At 38.1% G+C, this 25150-nt stretch overlaps 1 protein-coding gene and 1 long non-coding RNA gene across 21 annotated transcripts in view; one reads left to right on the forward strand and one right to left on the reverse strand.

The window, feature by feature from the left end:
* The window catches only part of PSD3 (pleckstrin and Sec7 domain containing 3), a 785560-nt gene that overhangs the window by 544286 nt on the left and 216124 nt on the right, over nucleotides 1-25150 (reverse strand). The window lies entirely within an intron of this gene.
* On the forward strand, nucleotides 4993-24926 carry LOC109498820. Its single transcript, XR_002741683.2, has 4 exons — nucleotides 4993-5572; nucleotides 10683-10759; nucleotides 21302-21331; nucleotides 24646-24926. It is a non-coding gene; the product is annotated as an uncharacterized LOC109498820 (long non-coding RNA).

The raw sequence follows: 25150 nt of genomic DNA on the forward strand, positions 1-25150 counted from the left end.
TCTGTCAGTCCCAGGGTGTTGGAAGCTGTAAGGCCAAGATGTTAAAAGCCACAAAGTCAGGATGTTGTGCCTTCAGGCTTCTAATGTGTCATCTATTTATTACCGCTTTTGCCTCCAGGTCATGTCTAACTAACTGCCTATGCTATCAGTACTTGCTTTAAAAGAGTCAAAATATAATCCCTGGGGCACCTGGCTGGCTCAGTCAGTAGAGCATCTGACTCTGGATCTGAGGGTTGTGAGTTCAAGCCCCATGTTGGGCATTGTGCTTACTTAAAAAACAAACAACAAATAACTAAATAAATCTTTCCTGGAAGAATACTCTGAAAATTAATCAGTTAAAGATGAGAAGAAATAACTCCTAACTGCCACATAAATAACAATTATACACCCTAGGGAGTACATCCCTTAACTAGTACATACAAACCTCAGATGTGCTTAGGCAGGGATGATTCAACACTAGAATCCTATATCACAACTTGAAAACAGTCAAATAAGGATCTACATGTCTAGGTTCCTGGTTAAAAACAAGAAACTGACTCAGGTTAGTTTAGGCAGAAAAGAAGTTTGTTATTGGCAAGAGTCTGGGGAGTTCCCTGTCTACAGGACGGTTGCAGATACAGACTCAGACTGGGACCAAGCAGGGCACAGCACAGCCAAGGTCCTAAAACAGAACAGCCCAGCCTACTGTAACGTTGCTGGAGCCACTGCTACTGCCACTACTTCATCACAGTGGATAGTAACCTCCTTCCACCGAGGCTCTGGACCATAGACTGCCAATACAATACCTATCAACCAGCCCAGCTGCCTCCAATACTCTATAGAGGCAAATCGAAAGAACTCAGAGCTCCTTAGAACTCAAATGCCAGAAAAGATCACATGCCCCATCTGATGGCCAGAAGTAGGCCAGGGTAGGCTGAGCCCAGCTTCCCATTAGCCTTTGATTACCACAACAAAAAGAGAACTGAGCACAAAAAAGATAAATATCTGCCACAGGAGGGTCTAAAAGAAATTAGAGTTGTAGGGTACCTTCCAGTTCTAAAACACTATGAAGACTTCAGGTAAATATTTAATGCTTACCACACTAAACAGAGAAGAAGGGTATGAATCTTACTGATACAAAAAGTAAGGAATGTACAGCCTATTACCTCAATCTATTTTCATAGAGAATGATCAGATAGAAGCTACTCATTAAAACAAACCAAATATGGTATTCTGCTGTCAATTAAGCTCCTCTTTTATTTATGTATTACAGATTCATTTATCTGTGTATCTTTGGCCTGTGGAAAAGAAGTGGAATTGATTTTTTTCCCAGTGATACTAAGTAAAATATTATTATATTGTTTAAAGCAAATAACAGGAAGGGAGAGGGGAGTCTATGAGAAGCTGTCAAGTGCAGGCACAATAAACATTTTCTGCTATCTAGAGAATACAGGTGTAATCAAAGAATGGAAGCTACAGAGTCAGATTTTGACTCAACATACTTGAAGGAATCAAAACACTTGAAGGAGGGGCGCCTGGGTGGCGCAGTCGGTTAAGCGTCCGACTTCAGCCAGGTCACGATCTCGCGGTCTGTGGGTTCGAGCCCCGCGTCAGGCTCTGGGCTGATGGCTCGGAGCCTAGAGCCTGTTTCCGATGCTGTGTCTCCCTCTCTCTCTGCCCCTCCCCCATTCATGCTCTGTTTCTCTCTGTCCCAAAAATAAATAAAAAACGTTGAAAAAAAATTAAAAAAAAAAAAAAAACACTTGAAGGAATCCAACAATAGAATAATTTCTAAAACAAAACAGCAAGCTCCCCACCACTGGAAGTATAGGAGCAGGCTAAGCAGCCAATGTTAGGGGTATAGTGCAGTGTGTTTGTGTCCCTCCCCCTGCCCCCAAAATTTACATTCTGAAACTCTAATCCCAATGTAATGGTTATTTTGAGGTGGGCCTTTGGGAGGTAATTAGGTCACAAGGGTAGAGCCCTCAAGAATGGGATTAGTGGCCCCCAAAAGAAGAGGACAGATTGCTGAGTGGCTCCTTTTCCACTATGTGAAAACACAAAAACAGGACAGCCCTCTGTAAACCAGAAACCAGGCCCTCACTAGAATGCGACCATACCAGTGTGATAGGAAAAGACAGGATTCAGTAAGCTGAGACAGAAAGATGAGGACCTGAGGTCCCTGGGTGGGGAAAAACACTTATTTTGGAACAATGCTGGGAGTGCCCTCCTCCCCCTCAGGTTCCCCTCAGGAATTTGACCAAAGACCTAACAAAAAATATAAGTAGTAGACTTATATTTTATATAATGTATATTATATATATTATATATATAATATAATATATAATACATATATTATATAAGTAGTAGACCATTTATAATATATATATATTATATAAGTAGTAGACCATAAAACATATGACCCACAAGGAATGCTATGGCCATAGACCACCCATCATACAATGGAATTGAGCTAATCAGGAATGTACAACCCAGCACCTAGAGTTGTCAAGCCAGTGAGGGTAGTACCTGATAAGGAAAGAGGGGGAAGGGAAGGAAGGGCTGACCAGAATCTTATAAAACAAGAACCCTTGCCTATAGTCGCGGGCATTCGCTTTCAACTGTCCCCTCTCTGTAAAGAAAGTTTTCATACTATTCTTACTTTCTGATTTATACTCTAGTAAACTTTTGCCTGCTGCTCATTTTGTGTCCACCTCTTCATTCTTTGAAGCAGTGAGACAACGAGCCCCAGGTGTTGAGGTAAAAAAAAATCCTGCAACACCAGCACCCTGAACTGGCACTTCCAATTTCCAGAACTGTGAGAATGTTTATTGTTTAAGCCATCCAGTCTATGGTAATTTGTTATAACAGCTCAAACTGACCAAAATACACAACATGAAAGCTGCCAGCACTGAGTATTGGGTGGGCTGGTTGGTCCAAAGAGGGTTCTAAACAAAACAAAACAAAACAAAACAAAACAAAACAAAACAAAAGGCTGAAATTAACAAGATAAAATTTTGAAATTGCACTACAATATCAACCAGGTATAGGGTGGCACAGACATTACTCTTGGGTATTCAGAGGACTACCTAACACAATCTTATATTCCATTAAGAAGAATAATGTCCAGTACCCAATCTGCTCAGACCACCTGGGAGTCCTGATCTCTTGGGGTTTCCCATTTTAAAAAGGACAATGGTACACTTGGAAGTATCTAGACAGTGATAACAAGGATGGCAAGGCATTGGAAAACTGTCTCAAGAGGAGAACTAAGATAAGATAGGGATGATGAGGGGCGCCTGGGTGGCGCAGTCGGTTAAGCGTCCGACTTCAGCCAGGTCACGATCTCGCGGTCCGTGAGTTCGAGCCCCGCATCAGGCTCTGGGCTGATGGCTCGGAGCCTGGAGCCTGTTTCTGATTCTGTGTCTCCCTCTCTCTCTGCCCCTCCCCCGTTCATGCTCTGTCTCTCTCTGTCCCAAAAATAAATAAATAAAAAAAAACGTTGAAAAAAAAGAAAAAAAGATAGGGATGATGATATGAGAAAAGAAAAAGGATCTGTTCAAACCTGCTCAGGCTGCTCAGACAAGATATCACAGACCAAATGGCTTAAGACCCAGCCTCCAGCACTTTCTCACAGTTTTGGAGGCTGGAAGCCCAAGATCAAGGTGCCATAGGGTTGGTTTCTGATGAAGCCTCCCTTCCTGACCTGTAGGTTGCTGCCTTCTCACTATGTCCTCTCAAGGTCTTTTCCTCTGTTTCTCACAAAGAGAAAGCTCTGCTCTCTCTCTTCCTCTTCTTTTTAAGAACACGTGTGCAATAGGATTAGGGCCCCACCCCTATGACTTCATTTACCTTCAATTACCTTCCTAAAGGCTCTATCTCTGAATTTACAGACATGGAGGGTTAGGGCTTCAACATATGAATTCTAGAGAGATTTAAATCAGTCTACAACAAGATCCAATCTTAAGTACATGAATGACTGTGACTGAAAAGGATACTCATTTATTCTTTATTACTCCAGGAGGCAGAATTAGAAACACAGGAGTACTAGAGTTGCACTAGATGAAGTCTAACCTTCTATCAACTCTACTAGCTATTACAAGTATTATTATTAAACTACAGGATATAAATTATTGGGTGCTTCCTACGGACCAAACTTTGTGCTAAACATGATCTCCTTAAAACTTTATATTCACTCTGAGGTAAATACTACTACCATAGTCATTTGTTGTAGTTTATAAATGAGGGTTTGCTCTTCCCCACTGTCACAGTGGCAAAAGGACTAGATCTCAGGCAATCAAACACTAAAGTCACTTACCCAGCTTTTAACCATTACACTGAACAGCCTGTCTAAATTAGTAAGACAGTAAGTATAATCCACCTGAGGAACTCCATTTATCAACAGAAAATCACACAGAAGAAAACTAATACAACCATATTACCAACACTTGTTTATTTTTCTTCCCCCGTACACACTGTCAGAATTCATCTTCAATGCACACTAAGGAGGCAGATATTATTATGCACACTTCACAGATCAGGAAACAGGCTCAGAAGGCTTTCCTCAAACTCATACAGTGAGTAAAATTACCAGGGGTCAGGATTCAAACCAAAGTCTAAGCTATTCTTCATGCAAATCTTTCATAACTATAATCTACTCCTGACAGGGCTCTCACTTGGCTCAGGCCCTAAGACTTGATGGACTTCAAAATCCCCTGGAGTTGACCAAATTTCCAGGGAAAGGCCAAATACCATCCAAAGATGCCTTCAAAGGTAAAAGATCCAAGGAGAGCAAATCAGGCTTCTACCACCAAGTCCTGTGGCCTATTTAACAAATATTTATGGGGGGGGGGCACCTGGGTGGCTCAGTCAGTTAAGCGTCTGACTTAGGCTCAGGTCATGATCTCTCACTCCATGAGTTCGAGACCCACATAGGGCTCTGTGCTGACAGCTCAGAGCCTGGAGCCTGCTTTGGATTCTGTGTCTCCTTCTCTCTCTGCCCCTCCGCCTCTCATGCTCACTTTCTCTCTCTCTCAAAAACAAATAAACATTAAAAAAAAATTATGGAGCCCCTACAATGTGCTAGTCCCAGGAAACACATAGAACAGTGAACAAAAGAAAATCCCACTCACCTAAAGCCTACATTCTAGTGGGGGGTAGACTGAATGAACAAATAAACTTCTAATATATAACATGTCAAGTTAAAAAAAAAAAGCACAGAGAATGAAGGGGTAGAGGACTGGGGGCAGAAGATGCAATGGGTACTATTTTAGAACCAGTGGTCAGAAAAGGCTTGAGTTTAAACTGCTGCAAAGGGGCACAGCAGGCCTGCTAGCTATTCCATCCAGCAGGTCCTATAGTCTTGACTACAGTTCAGTGCTTCCTTGCTTTTCACTGGATGAAAGGGTAGACCACAGTGCTAAATGCAAACAGCAGGTTGAAGAGAAAGAAAAATATGAAGTCTTTCTCCCTGACCTCAAGGAAAGCAGTTGCCATGCACTGTTGCCACGGCATTAGGGAAATAGAGAAAGCAGCATTCTAACAGGTGAGTATGAAGAGAAAACACTAGTGAGGAGACAAAAGGCAAGTAGAGGTACGCACTCTCCTGGAAGTGTGGGGAAGGGGAAGAGGTCAAAGCTTTTAGGGAAAAGGTCTTTGCTAATCCCTACCCATTTTCTTCTCCCCTAATACACTGCAGTTCCTAACTAGAAGAGTTAGCAGAAAAATCAAAATAACACCAAGTTTCTGAAGTACTCTGTATCACATTAGAATATTTCTAAATATTCCTCCAAATTTCATCTTTTTGGTCAAAATGTACCTTAGATTCCAGCCAGCTAACTTAATACCTGATATAAATATGTCTTCTTAAACAAGGTATGGCCCAGACGTGGAAGGTACATAGTTAGAGTGAAAGAAACATGTGCTACAAGGTCAGGCAGAACAGGGTTTATATCCTATTTCTGCCATTTACAACTGTGGGACCCTGGATAAGTTCCTTGGCCTATCTAAGCCTTTTGTTCTTTATCTGTAAGATTAAAACAGAAGGATTAAAGACTGATTTATAACTGTATAAAGGTATAAAGGCTGACTTATCATTGTAAGTTAATAGATACTCATTCCCTGGCTTTAAACAGTTCCAGTATCTTTAACTTCTACTTTAGTATCACCTCTGATGGGAAGAGGAGGCATTTCATGCCACTGGTAGATAAAATTGAAAAATTACACATAAAGTCAAAATCTTCCTTAATGCATGAATAGGCAATTCAAGAAAAAATACCACCTCCTAATAAACATATGGAAAATATCTAAATCTTAACTCATAACCAGAGGAGTACATATTAGCCAAGTAATATCATCAGTTATGGGGACACAGGTACTACTGTATCATGTAATGCTGGCCAACATACATACGATCTTTCCAGAGAGAAATAACAATATGAATCAAAACCTTAAAAATATGTATTCTCTTCCATCTACCATTTATGCTTGTAAGAAATTTCCCAAGAAAATATTACGTGGATGTTCTTGACAGCACTGCAACAAGAAACTAAAAGCAAAAGACTGACGATTCAAATAAATTACAATATCTCCATATAATGGAAAACATAAAGTCACTAAAAATGCTTATCTTGGGGGGCACTTGGGTGGCTCAGTCAGTTGAGTGACTGACTCTTGATTTAAGCTCAGGTCATGGTCCCAGGGTCATGGGATCAACCCCTGCATAGGGCTCCATTCTGAGCGTGCAGCCTGCTTAAGTTTCTCTCTCTCTCTCTCTCTCTCTCTCTCTCTCTCTCTCCCTCTCCCTCTCCCTCTGCCCTTCTCCCCATTCATTCTATAAGTTAATAAATAAAGCTCATGTTGGAAAAACACTTACAGTGCATATGAAATTTGAAGGGCTAAAAAACAAATGTTTTAAGAAGAACTGCTTATGAAAATGGACCCCATCTTACACCATACATAAAAAAATAAACTCAAAATGGATTAAAGACTTAAACGTAAGACCTGAAATCATAAAACTCCTATAAGAACATACAGGCCCTGACATCAGCCTTGGCACTGATATTTTTGGATTTGACACCAAAAGCAAAGGCAACAAAGGCAAAAATAAACAAGTGTGACTACATCAAACTAAAAAGCTTCTGCAAAGGAAAGAAAACTATCAACAAAATGAAAAGGCAACCCACAAAAATGAGAGAAACTATTTGCATATCATGTACCTGTTAGTACTCAATATCCAAAAAACATAAAGAAATACCAGTCAATAGCAAAGGAACAATCTAATTAAAAACTGGGCAGAGGAAGTAAACAGATATGTTTCCAAAGAAGATATCCCAATGGCCAACAAATACATAAAAGATGCTCAACATCACTAGTCATCAAGGAATGCAAGTAAAACCCACATTCTGATATCACCTCACAACTTATATAAACAGCAATTATCAAAAAGCCAAGAGATAACAAGTGTTGGTGAGGATGTGGAGAAAAGAGAATACTTACTTGTGCACTGCTGGTGGGAATGTAAATTGTAGCCACTAAGGAACACAGTATAGAGATTTCTTAAAAAGTTAAAAATCCACCAATCCTAATTCTGGGTATGTATCCAAAGGAAATGTAAACAGTATATGGAAGAAACATCTGCATTCCCATGTTCACTGCAGTATTATTCACAATAGCCAAGATATGTTAACAACGTAAGTATCTATCAGTGGATAAGTGGATAAAGAAGATGTGGTGCTTATGTATATCTATACATATATATTATGCACATTATGTATGTTACATATAAATATTTATAAACATATGAATGTTATATATGTACATATAATATATATAATACATACTACCATATGTCAAAAACTACATGAATCACTAGGGATGTGAATAAAACTCCACCTCTGCCATAAAGGTCTCACAAGCCAGTAAGGAGCCAGTCCCTCATAACCCAGATACAACTAACCTGCCAGCTCCCAGCACGACCACTGCACTTACAGCAGGAAGTCCAGTACCCTTCCCAAGAAGGTGACAGCTTGTGGACTACAAGGAGAGGTAACGAGATGGGGGTATATTATTTCATGGTCACTACTTGTCATTTCTCATATTGTGGGAATCAATAAAGTAAAAGCAGCATCTTGTTTGGTTGGTTGATTTTTATCAGTCTGACAATCTTTGTCTTTAATTTAGTCCATACACATTTAATGTAATTATAAATATATTTGGGTTTACATCTACCATCTTATTTTGTGCTAGTTATCCCATCTATTTTAACCTCCTTTCTTGCCTCTGTGCCCTTGCAAGTATGGAAGCTGTATGCTCTGTTTCTATACCTTTGTTATCCCAGAAATTACAATAAAACATAAAGTTAATCAATTCTTTTACTCTTATGTCTGATCTTAAAACACTTTTACACTATTTACACCCTTCACCACTTCTATTCTCAATTCAAAATACTGAGCTTCAGTCATAATGGATTTATATGCAGTTCCCTGAACAACTTACTCAGCCTCTCATCTCAGCCTACTTGGCTGCTCCTTCTAACTAGAATGTCATCCATCTTCTCCTCACACCTCCTTCCCAGTCTGGCTTAACCCTGCTCACCTCTCAGCCCTGAGCTTCTCGGGGAGTTCTTTCTGACCTCACAGTAAGTTCACTTGGCTACATCTGTCTTCCCTCCTACTAGCCATCAAGCACTAACATTCAAGGACTGTTTTAAACACTAAACTCCAACAGATAAGGGCCTACCTGGATTACTTGCTAAACCCTCAGCACCGCATTATGGATGTTCAATAAACATGTGATGAACAAATGAGTGAACACAAAGTTTCAAAACATACAAAAATCAGGATGTAAACAAACCAGGCCACCAATTACCCAAAATGATAAACAAAGTCCACTCATTACAGAACAAAAAGACCTACCTTGGTGAATAAGACTGAAGGCTCTGGTGCCAGATGAAAAATTCAAACCTAGATGCTACTACTTATTATTGGACAAGGTACTTAACTGCCCTGTGACTTTAAAAAATGAGGACAATCATAAAACAACCTCATTAGGTTGTTGTAAGGAATAAATTAGCTAATATTTGAAAAGTACTTAGAGCATTTTTTCTTAGGATTCTGTGTGTACATTTACAATAGGGGCTGAAAATCTAGTTGTTAAATAGCAAAATTTAACTAACACTGTTATTAGGGGGCATCTGGGTGGCTCAGTTGGTTAAGCATCCAACTCTTGGTTTCAGCTCAGGTCATATTTCACAGTTCCTGATATCGAGCCCCACGTTGGACTCTGTGCAGAAAGCATGGCGCCTGCTTTGGATTCTCTCTCTTCCTCTTTCTCTGCCACTCCCCTGCTTGTGCTGTCTCTATCTCTCTCAAAATAAATAAATAAACATTAAAAACAATAACTGTTATTAGGCCCTTTTTTAAAACCTGGTTACCATACATTAAAATAATTTCCTGTAATGCCTTTAAGATACAGATTTATAACCCATAAAGACAATATCACTGTAATTGAATACTAGAAAACAATCAACATGAATCATCAAAAAAAAGTTGAACATTAAGTACATGCATTTAAAATATATAAAAGGGAATAATAACATTTTTTAAAAATTCCATAAAAAAATGGTCTAAAGGAACCATCTGACCTTTTTAAGGAACATGTTTCAATGTTTTAAATGTAATAAATGTATAAGTTTTATTATAATTGCTTAATTGTAGCTATAGAAGATATTGAGTTTTCAAAATTTCTGCACTATCCAAAAATATTATCGAAATAATGTAATCAATATTCATTATTATCCCATACAATAGATAAAATATTTTAAACAGTTTTTTGGGGGGGGGGATTTCTTTTCTCTCTAAATATTTAAGTATTAGAATGATGTATTTTAGTACCATGAAATGTCTCCAAATCAGTTCTAATTCTCTGTTCCTGATTTTGGGTGGCAAGTCACTCTATAACCTTTTCTATTTTTTCCTAGAAACCAATCAAATATTTCCTAATTAGTTTGATTTTAATGGATATCTTGTGACTGAGCTAATAATATTATGTTACAATCATTTAATCAAGCTTTTCTATTGATAATCCACCTCATTTTATTACCCAAAATTCTATTTAAAGACTAAGATTCCCATTGTGTCTCAAATTCCTAGGCCACAAGATGCTGGGTAGCAGAGCAACAAGTCTTTAAAATCCTCAATTGATAAAGAGGTTCATTAACTCTGACTGACTGTGAAAGGTCACACTGAACTGGGAAGGTTTTATTTTAAAAAGAATTATCTGGGGGGCACCTGGGTGGCTCGGTTGGTTGACTAACAGACTCTTGATTTTGGCTCAGGTCACGATCCTAGGGTTCTGGGATCGAGTCCCATGTTGGGCTCCACGTGGAACATGGAGCCTGCTTAGGATTGATATTCTCTCTCTCTCTCTCTCTCTCTCTCTCCCCCCTCTGTTCATGCTCACTCATGCACTCTCTCTCTCTCTCAGAAAAAAAAAATTTTTTTCTGATACTTTCACATACATAGAGATGGAGCACCTCTACATTACCAGTAAAGGTTCTTGGAAAAACCACATTAATAAATAGATAAAAATGAGAATTAGAATTTCAATTATAAAATAATCAAAGGCACCTAAAAATAGCTTTATTTTCCCCTTTGGTGTTTAGGTTTTTACTTGTTTCTGTTTTACTTTGATTTTGCTACCAGGTATAGAGTATTTCATGACTAAGTGGCACCTTGCTTACATGGATTTTCTCATTTAATCCTCAGAACACTCCTGCAAGGTTGGTATTATTACTCCATTATATACTATAAAATACTCTCAAAAGATTCAAAGAGGTCTGTCTGGCTCTTCACCTCACTACAGATTTTCATAAAGCCTACCAGCTCTTACCTAAGGTAAGGTGAATGTCAAATCAACACAAAATGTTCACTGTTTGAAAAAGATCTCACAAGCATGTTTTAATAGTGCTCTATTTCATTTATCTGATTGGTATATATGTTACTAATGCTGTTTTTGAAGAATTAAACATACTTTACTTATTGCTGAATGCCCCTAAAAGATTCTTTAAACCCAGTGGACCTACTTCAGCCATTAAGAGAGCATGTAAGAGAAGACTAAAATAAGCCAGGAGAAAATGAGGTAATGTTCTGTCTCTGTTGTGTATTGGCTGTGAACACCTGAGGGAAATCAGCTAACTTTTTTGAACACCACACAATGGGCCCAGTATGAGGGTGCTACCGCAGGGATAGTAATGCTTGACTGCCTACCTCAGAGTTGATGGCAGGATCCAACAACATAGCATGTGTAAAAGTACATGGTAAATTACACCTAATACCATATTAATAAACAGCATTTCTGATATTTTTTAAAAAGCAAATATTTTGAAGAGATGTAGCTTAAATTTTAAAATTACAAGAAAAGAAATGGGATTCAGAATACAGAAATTGGTTTGTTTGTTTTTAAATCTGCTTTGCAAAATCAGCTACAATTGCATGAGGTAAATCTGAACATACAAATCTACAATGCCAAGCATTTGGGGCAACTGGGGTAAACACTGAACAAAACAATCTTTAACTGCTACATATCTTTGTATCTTTTGCATCTAATAGTATCTGGCACACAACAAACACCAAGGAATGGTAGATAAATAAATGTATACATGAACAAGTTAGGTGTACAAAAATGATCAGAAAGAGACTTGTCACTAGAAAGTTACTTGCATAGTGACCAAATAGAACACTCTGGTTGTTTGCAAAGACTTGCTTGACTAAAGGTACCCTGTTCAATCTGCTCCACTACAACAGTGCTTTTAAGGAGATGCAAACAAAAGCAGTAAAGTCCTGGCCCAAAACTCCTAAATCAGATACACCTGCCTGTTATCAGAGACATAAAACTGAAAACAGATGAAAACCAGGCAAATCCCTAATTTTAAAAATAAGTAAATCCCACGTGTAAAACCTGCTTTTCGTCAATCAAATGAATCAGGAAAGGCAGCATTTCTAGGCCATTACCCTTGGGTCAAAGTGGCACTTACAAAATGCCTTAACTAATTAGTCTAATCATCGCTTCTGTTCCACATGGTTGTAATTGCCTAATTACCTAACTCAAAATGTTCACCCAACCTCCATATGCTGAGCCCCTCCACAGCTCTACCTCCTTCAACAATTTTTCCTTAAGAACATTTAGTGACACCACCACTTACAGAAACAAGGATTGATTTGAGACTGTGGAAGAGACCCTAAAGTTTTGGTACATTTTTTCCTTAGAAATTTTTAAGGAACAGAACTTAAATTTCTAATCCTTCAGAAATATACAAATTAGACTAGGGAAAATAATTTTGGTTTCTGAAATTCTCTTAATCATCACTTTAAAGATCTGTAGCAAATGGAGAATAACAGAACAAAAAGCACGTTTTTTGCCCCAGAAGGTGAGTAAGGAAGGTATATGCTTGCTGGACTGGAGCCTGCCATTTGGCCTGGAGGCTTCAAAACCAACTGCAAACTTGGGCCAAGCAAACCATTAGGGCTGTTTCAGTATTCTACGTCAGCAGTGGCCAGCACAGTGAGGACACCAGCTAACGGTAGCTTGTGTTCTGTATTCATCTCTTTTCAAACTGCCTCTATTCAATTCCTCCTGTTTTAAAGTTTCTCTTGGGAGAAAACAAAAACCATGCCAGAAAGAACAACAGCCATGACTAAGAGAAACCAAAGCACTGGTTAAGGATGAGTAACCAGCATTGGTAAGCATCTCCTGAGACCCGCTAGCCACTGTGCTTACCTGTTAGAAGCACATTATGGGAAGAGGTTTAGTTTGCCCTATAACCTCAGGAAGCTGTGCTGGGCCACTCAACTGATTTCTTCTGATCTGGGCCTCTTTTTCACAGGCACTTCAGAATGAGGTTTTTGATAAAAGAGAAAAAAAAAAAGGAACAGAGACAAAGCAGTATCAAAGGTGCAGGGACCACCCAAAGACAATGTGGCTAGCTATCTAGGGTTTTGTTTTACTTTTACTATGTTAGAACGCCAAAGAAAAAAACACTCATTCTAGGAAAAAAAAGAAAAAAAAATTACCCAGGAAAACAAGAATAAGGTAGATGATTTAACGAGAATACCACCGATTAGAAAATGTTACAGCTGTCAATAAATTAGGGCAGATTTCTTTAACTGAGGTCTGATTACATTTTCCATAAAATGCAGCTGATGCAGTTTCTTCCCACATAATTTGTATTTTAAACAAATTTAAAAATCAACAACGTATATCCTAACAAGCAGGATTTGCTGTTGTCACTTTAAGCCTCCTCCCACCCTGCCAAACCAAGGGTCTATCATATGCCTTAACACTGTGCTAGAATAAATGATGAAGAGATGATGTCTAATCCTATTCTCAAGAAGTCTAGGTGGAAGGAACTGAGTAACACAGAACAATATCAACAAGAGTGCTAAATCTCAATAATGGCAATTCCATCCATTGTATTAATCAAGCCAGAAATCTATTTCATTCCCTTTCTCTTTGCCCATCAGTAATCAGGTTCTACTCATCTACACAGAATGTGGCTTATTTGTGCGTATCACAACTGCCACTACTCCCATCCAAAAAAGCTTCCTTTCTCACCTAAAAGAGCTTCCTGAGTGGTCTCCCTGCTTCCCTCCTACAGTGTGAGAATGGAATGAAGAGTGATCTTTTTAAAATGCTAAACTGCTGGGGTGCCTGGGTGACACAGTTGGTTAAGCATCCAACATCAGCTCAGGTCATTATCTCATGGTTCGTGGGTTCAAGCCCCGCGTAGGGTTTTGTGCTGACAGCTCAGAGCCTGGAGCCTGTTTCAGATTCTGGGTCTCCCTCTGTCTCTGCCCCTATCCCATTCACTCTCTGTCTCTGTCTCTCTCTCTCAAAAATAAATAAACATAAAAAAAATTTTTAATGCCAAACTGCTTAAATCCATTTCACGACTTCCCATATCCATAGGATAAAATCCAAGCACCCTACTGCACTATCTGGCTTCTGCCTACCTTTTAAGCTGCTTCCCTCCATTCCATATCTCCCCATCTTAATATCTCCTTACTCACTTCTTTCCATTCTTCATATGCTAAGCTTTAGCCCACCCCTGGCCTCTGTGCTTGCTATTCCTCTATATGGCATATGTTTCTTCTGGCCAGCCCCATTTCAGTTACCACCTAGGGCCTACCTAGGGCCATGCATGTGACCATGTGACTCAGACCTAGCCAAGGTACTCCTTTCCCTTTGGCTACAGAAATAGACACATAACTCAAGCTAAGCCTATCAAAACTAAGCCTAGGAACTTCGCTGGAAACATGGGCAACAAGCATGCCAGGGGGCCAGATGATAGGTAAGGGTACTATATACTAAACAGACACTATGCTGTGGCACGCATGCATGCATCACGAACGAACGAATGAATGAATGAATGAATAAATAAATAAATAAAGGCTGGTCCCACTCCCCTCTAGTTCAGTCCTAGAGACAAATCTCTCTGGTATATCAGGTTCAAGCTGAAGAAGAAAAGATACAGGACAAAAAGGAGTCAAGTCTCTAATCCTGGCTTAGCCAATTACCAGCCATGTGATCTTGAATAAATGAATTTACTGTTGGAGTTCTCAGTTTCCTCATGGATAAAAGTATCAAAGTAGGACTAGATCTTTTCTAGATCTAGATCTAAACATTTTAGCTCTGTGATACCACCACCTCTTTTTTAAAGGTGTAAAGTTAGGATAATAGCTAAAATGAAGCCAGCCCTAACCTGTATCACCTAAAAACTACACGTTTTTGTCTGACTCTATATGATGGTAGGTAAAATGTCAATGGTGCCACCTTTCCAGAAAGGAATATGGATTTTTGGTGGGGCCATAAAGAATTCACAGCTTTGACTCTCAAATTCCTCTTAAAGGAAAATATTGTATGGAAATAAGCAGAAACACAGACATAGACACAAAGTTCATATAAAAGCTTTTATATGTAAAGCATATATATATATAGTATTATGTCATCACAATAAAAAACTAGAAACACCTAAGTATTCAATAACAGGGAACTGGTTAAATGAGTTACAGAAAACCCCTAAGATTAAATAGCAGGTGCCATTTAAAAAACATATTTGCTAAAGGACACCTGGGTGGTTCAGTGGTTAAGTGTCCGACTTCGGCTCAGGTCATGATCTCGCAGTTCGTGAACTCGAGCCCTGCATGGGGCTCTGTGCTCTCAGCTCAGAGCCTAGAGCCTGCTTCAGATTCTGTGTCTCCCTCTCTCTCTCTCTGCCCCTCCCCCACTCACACTCGGGGTCTGTCTCTCTCAAAAATAAACATTAAAAAAAATTTTTTTAAACATATTTGCTAAAACTAACGTGACATTGAATGTTAAGTACACAAAGAAAGGCTAGGTGCACCTGGGTGGCTCAGTTGGTGAAGTGTCCAACTTCGGCTCAGGTCATGATCTCTCAATCCATGAGTTTGAGCCCAGTGTCGGCTCCATGCTGACACCTCAGAGCCTGGAGCCTGCTTGAGATTCTGTGTCTCCCTCTCTCTCTGTCCCTACCTGGGCCTCTCCCTCCCTCCCTCTCTCTCTCTCTCTCTCAAAATAAGTAAACATTAAAAAAAAATTTTTTTTAAGGCTGTACATGCCCATATCTTCACCAGAGACCTGCCATGAACCTACCTTTCCCATGATCTAGAATTCTCATGATTATTCACTAACGGCTCCACTGAATATAATGCTGAAATGTTACATTAATACAGTGGTCTCAGTTTTGCAAAAGTACTTTCAAATAACTGATGAGAAAGGAAAGCAAAATAGTGCCTCCAAAAGCAGTTTAAATGTCCTCTAACCCTCTCCCATTAATCCAGATGAATTTATCAACTCAGCTATGTGATACCTCAAGAAAGCGCCAGGAAAAGAAGACCTAGAACTGGGCTAGAAGCAGCTGACAGCCATAGTCCAAGGAAAGGAGGGCACCATAAAGACAGGTTTTACACGTAACTTTCTCCTAGTATCACTTAGAGACTGGCAAGTCAACATTGTTATGCTTTTACCAGATAGTGCCATAGATACAATATCAAACTAAAAGCCAGACTGAATTTCCAAGCGTAACAATAAGGGCAACAAAAAACATTACAGAGGTGAACTTGTCCACAAAATCATAAGGTGCTATGTTTACTCTCTGGGAGGACAAAGATTCTGGATAACAGAGTACACACACACACACACACACACACACACACACACACCCCTATAGCCCAAGAAACCTTCAAAATGAACAAGTCCCTTGGGTGTCCTCTGGCTAGAGGTCAACTATGACCTATTCAGAGAGGACCTTCCCTGCCTGCTTTAATCAATAGCCAAACCTCCAGAATTGATACAAAACTGATAAGAAGGTCTGTAGAATGTGGAGGAAAGTTCTAGAATTTGCCACACTGTGACACCACAAAAACAGCTAATGACATATGAAAGAATTAATTCATATGCATGCAAAACAGTGTTAAGAAAGAGGTATTATTTTAAGCACTGTGTCAATGTCAGAACTTTTAGACAAAGGTATTTAAGACATCATCTAAACTAAAAATAAATTAAGGCTCTGAGGTAGCACCCCAAATCTTTAAAATAACTTACCCATTCTTAAAATTCCCTTAAGTAAATTATCACTGTAATAGTTACATCCTTTTATTGAATGTTTACAATGTGCCAGGCACTGAGCTAAGCATTTCACATGCACGGACTCATTTTAATCATTTAATCATCAAAAAGTTCCATGAAAAAGATTTTACCCCCATGTCACCAATGAGGAAACTGAGGAAACTTCCTCACCAATGAGGAAGCTCAGTGAATTAGTACATTTCAAAATAAAATCACCATTGAGAGGTGGGATTCAAACCCAGGTCTGTCAAATCCCACTACGAAGTTATGTTTATCAAGCTGGTATATGGTAGAATATTTTCAAGAGGTTTATACTTGTTTTCTTACGAACTTACTTACATAACTTGATGTGAACTTATATATAGCTTATATAAACCTGGAACTTTAGTTATTCCAATCTTGTGCCTACCAGCCAAAAGGTGTGTCTCACTAAATCAAGGCAGACTACACCTGGCTGAAATTCCTGGAGAATCCTTTTATATTTCAGCATACCTTAACAGCAGCAGCAGGAGGAGGAGGAGGAGAAAAAGAAGAAAGCAAATCTCATTCTCTACTGAAAACAATTTGATGTTTCCCATCTCAGAGTAAAAGCCTAAGACAGTACAGTTGTGCTTGGAAAAGCACACAAGAGACCTTCAATAAATATTTGTTGAATGAACAACACATTCTCAGAGCCACTGTACCTTTCTTCTGCATTCAGTGTGAACATACATATATCTTCAAGGAAATAAAACACCATGAACAGAAATTTGTTTTTAGGAAAATCACTGAGCTCCAAGTTCGGATGAGATAACAACAACAAAATGGACTCAAGTGTGTCCTGCTTAGAACAAAATGAACTAGGAGCACCTGGGGGCTCAGTCAGTTAAGCGTCTGACTTCAGCTCAGATCATGAACTCGCTGTTCCCAAGTTCAGGCCCCACATCAGTCTCTGGGCTGACAGCTCGGAGCCTGGAGCCTGCTTCAGATTCTGTGTCTCCCTCTCTCTCTCTTCCCCTCCCCCGCTCGTGCACACGTGCTCTCCCCGCCCCCCAAGATAAATAAACATTTTTTAAAATTATTTTAATTAAAAAAATGAACTGACAGTTGCTTCATTCTGTTAGCTCTGGATAAGATTAAAAGGGACCTTTAAAAATGTGCTGTGATTTAGTCTACCTATACATTAGTAATGGTAACCAAAAAAAAAGCATTGGAACTGAAGTCAATACCTATTTGTCCAACTAGAGCTTTATTTTCTCTAACTTTCTCTGTTTCCCCATTTGCAAAATGAGGTGAGACTACAAGATTTCATCCTTCTTAGCTCTGACATTCTTATTAAATCACAATCTCCAATTTAATATACACACCGAGATAATTATTTATAGTACAAAAGTATCTGATTTTAGAACATAATTGATGACAAAATCACAAACTCCCAAGAATGGAAAGAACTTTGAAGGGTCTTTCATTTGAAGAACTGGACAACTCATCCAATGGTCAATTCCTATAGTCCAAATTTTCCAAATATAAGCATTCAATTCAAAATATCCAGGTAAGGACCTAGTCTGTATCCAAACACATCTGAACAGAAAGTTGGTTTAGTTGTCAAGCCATTCCTTGAGAAAGTTCTTTCTTATTCAGAAATAAAAATCTGTTATTTTGTTCATTTCTCTTCTGTATTCTTTGCAGAAAGACAGAAACGTGTATTCCTTTCCCATAGTCATGTTTCTCTTCAGATCACATTCATTGTCCCAAATACTTAAAGAAAACTATCCACTAAGTCTTCTTTCCTTAGGTTAAAGATTACAGTTTCTACAACCTCTCCTAAACATCACATTATTTTCTGATCACTCACCTACCACTCAGCTACCTAACTGCCTTTTCATTGTTAGTGTCTGTCTTAAAATATGATCCCCAGAATCAAATACAGTAATTCTCACAGAATCTAATTGTTTCGAACTGCAGTGGTACTGCTTTTGGCACTTATGTAACTTACTGAGGAAGAGAAAAACATTCATTACAGCATCATTTTAATGATTAAGATAATACGTGCAAAGTCTTATTAGCACAATGCTTAGCATATAGTAATCACTCAATAAATGGTTGTTGCTGCTGTTACTGGATTTCTCTTAATAAGTTTTAATATTTCATCAGTATTAGAACCTTTTCTCCCCAATCAAGCTGCAAACTCTAGTTCTCTCTTACACTAAAGGTTTACCTTACATATTATTAGCTGTTTTTCCCCCAAGTCAGAGTTGATGAATATCAACTGATGATGACAGAATAATAAAGTGTTAAGGCTCCGTTTTAACTGAAGATCAGTCAGAAATCAAGATAAAGCAACCCTCAAATTAAGACAAATTAATGGCAAACAGAATGTGATTTATTTAGAGTTAATTTGTGCTCAAATTTCTAGAACATATTCATTTCACAAAGCAAGTAATCTCTACTCTTTACTCCTCAATCATATAATTCAAATTGTCCTCCCATGTGGCTGTACCATTTTGCATTCCCACCAGCAATGAATGAGAGTTCAGAGGTACTACTTCTCACCTTATTTTTTTCCCCTTAGGTTCAGACTTTAAGAAAGTAAGCTCTAGAATCAGACTGTCTATAGTTCAAATCCTGAATTCTCAATTTACCCACTGTGTAACCTGGAGCAAATTACTAAACCTCTCTGGCCTTAGGTTCCCCATCTGTAAAAACATGAGTCATGATGGTACCTATCTACCTTATTGGTGGCGGGGGGCAGGGGGGGGCGGTCGTTGTGGGATCAAATGAAAATGGATGTGAGTATGTTTGGGACAGTGCTTCTCATCTTTGAAAACTCTTAATAATGTTGCTGTTATAACTACTTACTCAGAAGTTATCTGAAGCAAATTATTTTAAATAATTTTGCTAAAACTTATTATCGTGTCAGCCATTTTTAATTTATGCTAGCCACTGCTAGCCACTGCTAAAATCAATCACACCTTAGTGGTTTTTCTGCATATTTATGATTATCTGTTTTCCATACAATCACCTATTTGTTTTTAGGGTAGATTTTTAAATTAATGTAAAAAAATCCATCCTACATTAATTAACCAATAGTTAACATATCATCTAAAATACTGTCATTTCAATATGTAATTGTCATAAAAATTACTGAAATAATTTGTATTCTTTTTTTCATCCTCAGTCTTAGAAATTTGCTGTGTATTTTGTATTCATAGCATATCTGACATATTTCAGGCGTCAAATGGCCCTAAGTGACTGCCACATTAGACAGTGCAGATCTATAGGCAGAGTAGTTGGAGGTAGAATAAGTGCAGTTTTGTCTCTTTATTTCATTACTCTTTGTGAATATCAACACATTATTGTTAAAGTTATATAGTTAGTTATGTCAGATATGCTATGAATATAAAATACACAACAAATTTCTAAGACTGAGGATTAAAAAAGGATATAAATCATCTCAATAATTTTTGTAACAATTACATATTGAAATGACAATATTTTAGATGATATGTTAAGTAAAAACACATTATTTAAATTAATTTCACTTGTTTCTTTTTACTTGCTTAAGGCAGTTACCAGAAAAATTTTTAATTTAAAATTATATATAAAACTTGCATTATATTTCCATTAGACAGCACTGATATAGCTGATCTTAAAAAATAGGCCTCATGAAAATTAAAATCAGGACAAGATATATGATCTAAATTATAGCAGAAACTAAATGCGAAACTTAAGTGATTTTCAGAGTTTATATATAATTAACTTCAAACTCTTCCTCAACCAAAGAAACAAAAAAATTATCTTTGATAAGTACCTATTCAATTCCAGAGCCATCTGAGAAGTTTTTATCAGTATGTGGTGCCTTGGGATTTAAATAAGACCCAAAAATCGGGCCATTCATGCAAATGAAATGTGCCTAGAGTCTCTTCAGCTACCTAATTACTAAACAAATACCTAGAAGCCAGTAGCCTTTATGCAGAGATCAATAAAAATGCAAAGGTTGGAAGGCAGAAGATACTGAAATGCAGTATGTTCTGAGAGTCAAAAAGTTCCTGCTAGAGAGGATTCAATACTGAAGTAAGAGAAAGTAGTAAGACAACAGAAGCAAAACCTAAGGGGAAAAAAAAATAAGCTCAGAAGTAGTATCTCTGAACTCTCATTCATTGCTGGTGGGAATGCAAAATGGTACAGCCACTTGGGAGGACAATTTGGCATTTTCTTACAAAACTAAACATACTCTTAACATAAGAACGAGCAATCATGCTCCTTGGTATTTACCCAAAGGAATTATATCCACACAAAAGCCTACATACAAATGTTTTCATCTGCTTTATTCATAATTGCCAAAACTTGCAAGTAAACAAGACATCCTTCGGTAGGTGAACAGATAAATTATGGTATATCTAGACAGTGGGATATTATTCAGCACTAAAAAGAAGTAAGTTATCAAGCCATGAAAAAACATGGAGGAAGCTTAAGTCATATTACTAAGTGAAAAGGCTACACGCTTCATGATTCTAATTGTATGACATTCTGGAAAATGCAAAACTATAGAGACAATAAAAAGATCAGTTGCCAGGAGCTGTAACAGTGGGGAAGGATGAATAGGCAGGTTACAGAGGGCTTTTTAGGGCAGTGAAAATATTCTGTCTATTATGATAATGAAGGATACATATTATTATACATTTGTCTCAACCCACAGAATGCAGAAAACCAAGAATGAACACCTACTGTAAGTATGGACTTTGGATGATTATCATGTGTCAGTGTGGGTTCATCAATTAAAACAAATGTCCCCCTCAATGGGCAATGTTGATAATAGGGGGTGCTATGAATGGCAGGGGCAGGGGATAAATGGGAAATCTCTGTACCTTCTTCTCAATTATGCTGTGAACTTAAAATTGCTCTTAAAACATAAAGTCTTTAAAAATATAATAAGTCATCAGCTACTGAAGAAAGTGTGAATTGAGTGTACCTCAGGCCCATGTAGAACTAAGGACTTAGAGTGTGCAAAGAAGCCAGGGAGAGTTTCAGATAAAGATGTGACATGATCTGGCTTATGTTTTAAGAGGACATGTTGCTACTCATGCTCTCATGAGACTAAACTTAGTGAGGAAGGGCAGAAATAAGGATACCAATTAGGAGGCTATTGTGATAACCTAAGTGCAGAACTAAGGACTACATTAGGCCAAATAAGATGAACAGAAACTATCCGTATCAAGACATCATTTATTTAAGGGCTCAGAAAAGAAAATTTGATGTTTGATGGATATGACAAGAAAGAACTTTTTATGTTGAAAATACAAACTGCATTAACAAGAATTAGTGTTTACAATAGTAAACTAAATGATTTCAAACAAAACCAACATTCTTCTGGATGAGAATTATGCTACTACATGAAAGCTCATTCCTTTTTTTTCCTCTTTCCTATACCAGCAAACATACTGCTATTTTCCCCATTTTAAAACCTCTCTTGACCTCACTTTTCCATTCAGCTATATTTCTCACCTTCCCTTTGCAGCAAAAATCCTTAACATATTTGTCCACATTTTATGTTTCCATTTCTCTATTCCTGGTCTCTCTTGAATCCTCACCAATTTTTGGTCCCTATGACTCCAGTAAAATTGCTATTGTCAAACTCACCAGTGACATCCCCATTGCTAACTTCCTCAGTCAATTCTGGACCCTCATCTTGGAAGTATCTGATTCGCTGCCCTTCACACAGGTTCTTCACTTGGCTCATGAGACACCACACTCTCCTCATTAGCTGCTTTTTCTCATTCTCCTTTACTGGTTCCATCTCATCTCACAACCTCAGTGTAGCCCAGGGTCCTGAACCTCATTCCTTCTCTATCTACACTCACTTGCGGATTTCATCCAGTCTCTATACTCTGACAACTCCCAAGTGTCTACCTCCAGTCCAGAACCTCTGCCCTGAAACCCAGAGTAGTATATCCAACTGCCAGCTGGGCTCTCCAAAACTGCACTCCTGATCTTTCCCCCCAAATGAGTGTTTCCCTATACTTAATACAACTCTAGCCTTCAAGCTGCACAAGTCAATAAATAACCCTGCAATTCACCACTGCCTTCTCTCACTCACATCTCACATTCTGTCACTCAAGACATCTTTTCCACTCCACCTTCAAAACATAACCACTCTAGTTACCATCCTTCATTTAGGTTATCACAATAGCCTCCTAATTGGTATCCTTATTTCTGCCCTTCCTCACTAAGTTTAGTCTCATGAGAGCATGAGTAGCAACATGTCCTCTTAAAACATAAGCCAGATCATGTCACATCTTTATCTGAAACTCTCCCTGGCTTCTTTGCACACTCTAAGTACAAGACCAAGCCCTTGCAATAGCCTACAAGACCAGAGGCCTCACAGGAACTAGTGTCTGTTCTCCTTCTTGCTCACTCTACTCTAGTCACATTGGTCTGATAGTTCCTGGATGGCGGGAAGCATGCCTCAGCCTCAGGACTTAGCACTTGCTGTCCACTCTTTCTGAAGTACTCTTTCCCCAAGACTCTTTTACCTTCCTCACGCCCTTTATAACAAGTCACCTGCGTGAAGCCATCCTTGATGACTCTATTTATAGTTGCAACTCCCCCTCATTCCTCTTCTCCTTCCTCTGTTTTAGTTTTCCTCATAGTAATTCACACACATGCACACAGTCTGTCACACCCTGCAGAAGTAAGAATTTTGGGGATGACTGGGTGGTTCAGTCAGTTAAGCATCTAACTCTTGATTTCAGCTCAGGTATTGACCTCAGGCTTGGGTTCCTGTACTGGGTCAGGCTCTGCACTGGGCGTGGAGCCTGCTTAAGATTCTCTCTTTCCCTCTCACTCTGCCCTTCCCCAATTTATGCACATGCACACACTCTCTCTCTCTAAACATAAAATAAAAAATTAAAATTTTAAAAATTAAAAAAGAAATGCAAAAAAAGTAAGAATTTTTTATGTATTCTGTTGATCACTGTATCCCCAGTATCTAAAATAATGCCTGGTGCATAGGAAGCACTCAATAAATATTTGTTTAATAAATATATGAGTGAATGAAAGATGACACTGATACTGACCTGTATACGATCTATGATAGCATACTTTACAACCTTTGCAAAGGGTTAGATTTTAATACAGCACCATTATGTATATACACATTCAGATATTGTGGAAAAACAAAGCTGCTCCAATTTGATAATTAAGTTAACCTTATAAAAACCTTGAGTAATTGGTTTTTATTTTAAGGTTTGTTTTTGTTTGTTTTTTGTTTTTTTGTTGAGAAAGAGAAAATACATGAGAAGAAAAGAAGCAGAGAAAGAGGGAGAGAGAGAATCCCACGCAGGCTCCGCACTATCAACACAGAGCCTGATGCAAGGCTCAATCTCACAAACCGTGAGATCAGGACCTGAGGCAAAACCAAGAATTGGACACTTAATTGACTGAGTGACCCAGATGCCCAAAAAAACTGACTAATTGTAAAAATAATAGTTCTCTAAACTGAGAGATACTCTAAAACACTCCAAAGGTGCTAGGATTTCTCAAGATCCTAGATCATGCTTCCCCAGAGCACAGTGAAAAGATAGTCTCAATAAGTGCACCTCCCTGAAGCAGGTGAAGTCGCCAGGCCAGTATAATGGGCTGTGACTTCTAAAAAAGATAGAGAAATTATGACACAAAGTACAAAGCACTTAATGTTTTAATAATATATAAAATCTGGGTACAACCTGTTTCCAGTAACCCTCTGAACTTAAATATAAGACAAAGAATTTAGGATTTTTTTATACTTTAGTAATGTATTCACTCAATAGATAGACATGGGTAGGTCATCTTTTCACAAACCACATTTTAAAAGAAATTATCTTCCAAGTTAAAAGGAAAGCAAAATAATTTCAAAAAACATTTAGATGCACAAATAAATTAAGCAGGAATGAAGTGACTTCATACAGAAGGCAAATAAAACCCAAATTGACTTTTAAAAAAATAGTGTCTTAATTTCTCTACCTTATAATATTTATTCTTATATATGTTTGCTTGTTTCTGAAGTTATGTCTAGGAAGTCATGTACACAGCAGAAGCTCTTAACCAATCTGCAATTAGCCAACTCCAGGATGAACTTCACCCTATAAAACATCCTAGCTGATGCCCATTATTACTTGGTGCTCACAGCTAGTAATCACAGATTGTGGCAAGCTCATCAAATTCTCCTCCTACCTTTGAGAAGATGGTTACGAAGAATCAACTGTGTTTGCTCCCAAACAGACTTATGCTGGTTACACTTGCTACTGAAATTGTGTAATTCAATTAAATATTATGTAAAACAATTACATATGGGTATATAAGAATTATTTCCATGAAAGCTAAATGGAATGTTTTAGAAATAATACATTAAATGACCATAAGAGAATCCTACCAACAGTGGTTTATTTTTAAGTTGTTTTTACTATATAGAAACAAAATAAAATTTTTAAAATATTTGTCATATATTCAGATTCATGATACAAATATGCCAAGAAATTACCATTATCCTTTAACTCCCCTGTGAACCTTC

The sequence above is a fragment of the Felis catus genome, chromosome B1 (assembly GCF_018350175.1).
Source record: "Felis catus isolate Fca126 chromosome B1, F.catus_Fca126_mat1.0, whole genome shotgun sequence".
Taxonomy (NCBI): Eukaryota; Metazoa; Chordata; class Mammalia; order Carnivora; family Felidae; genus Felis; species Felis catus.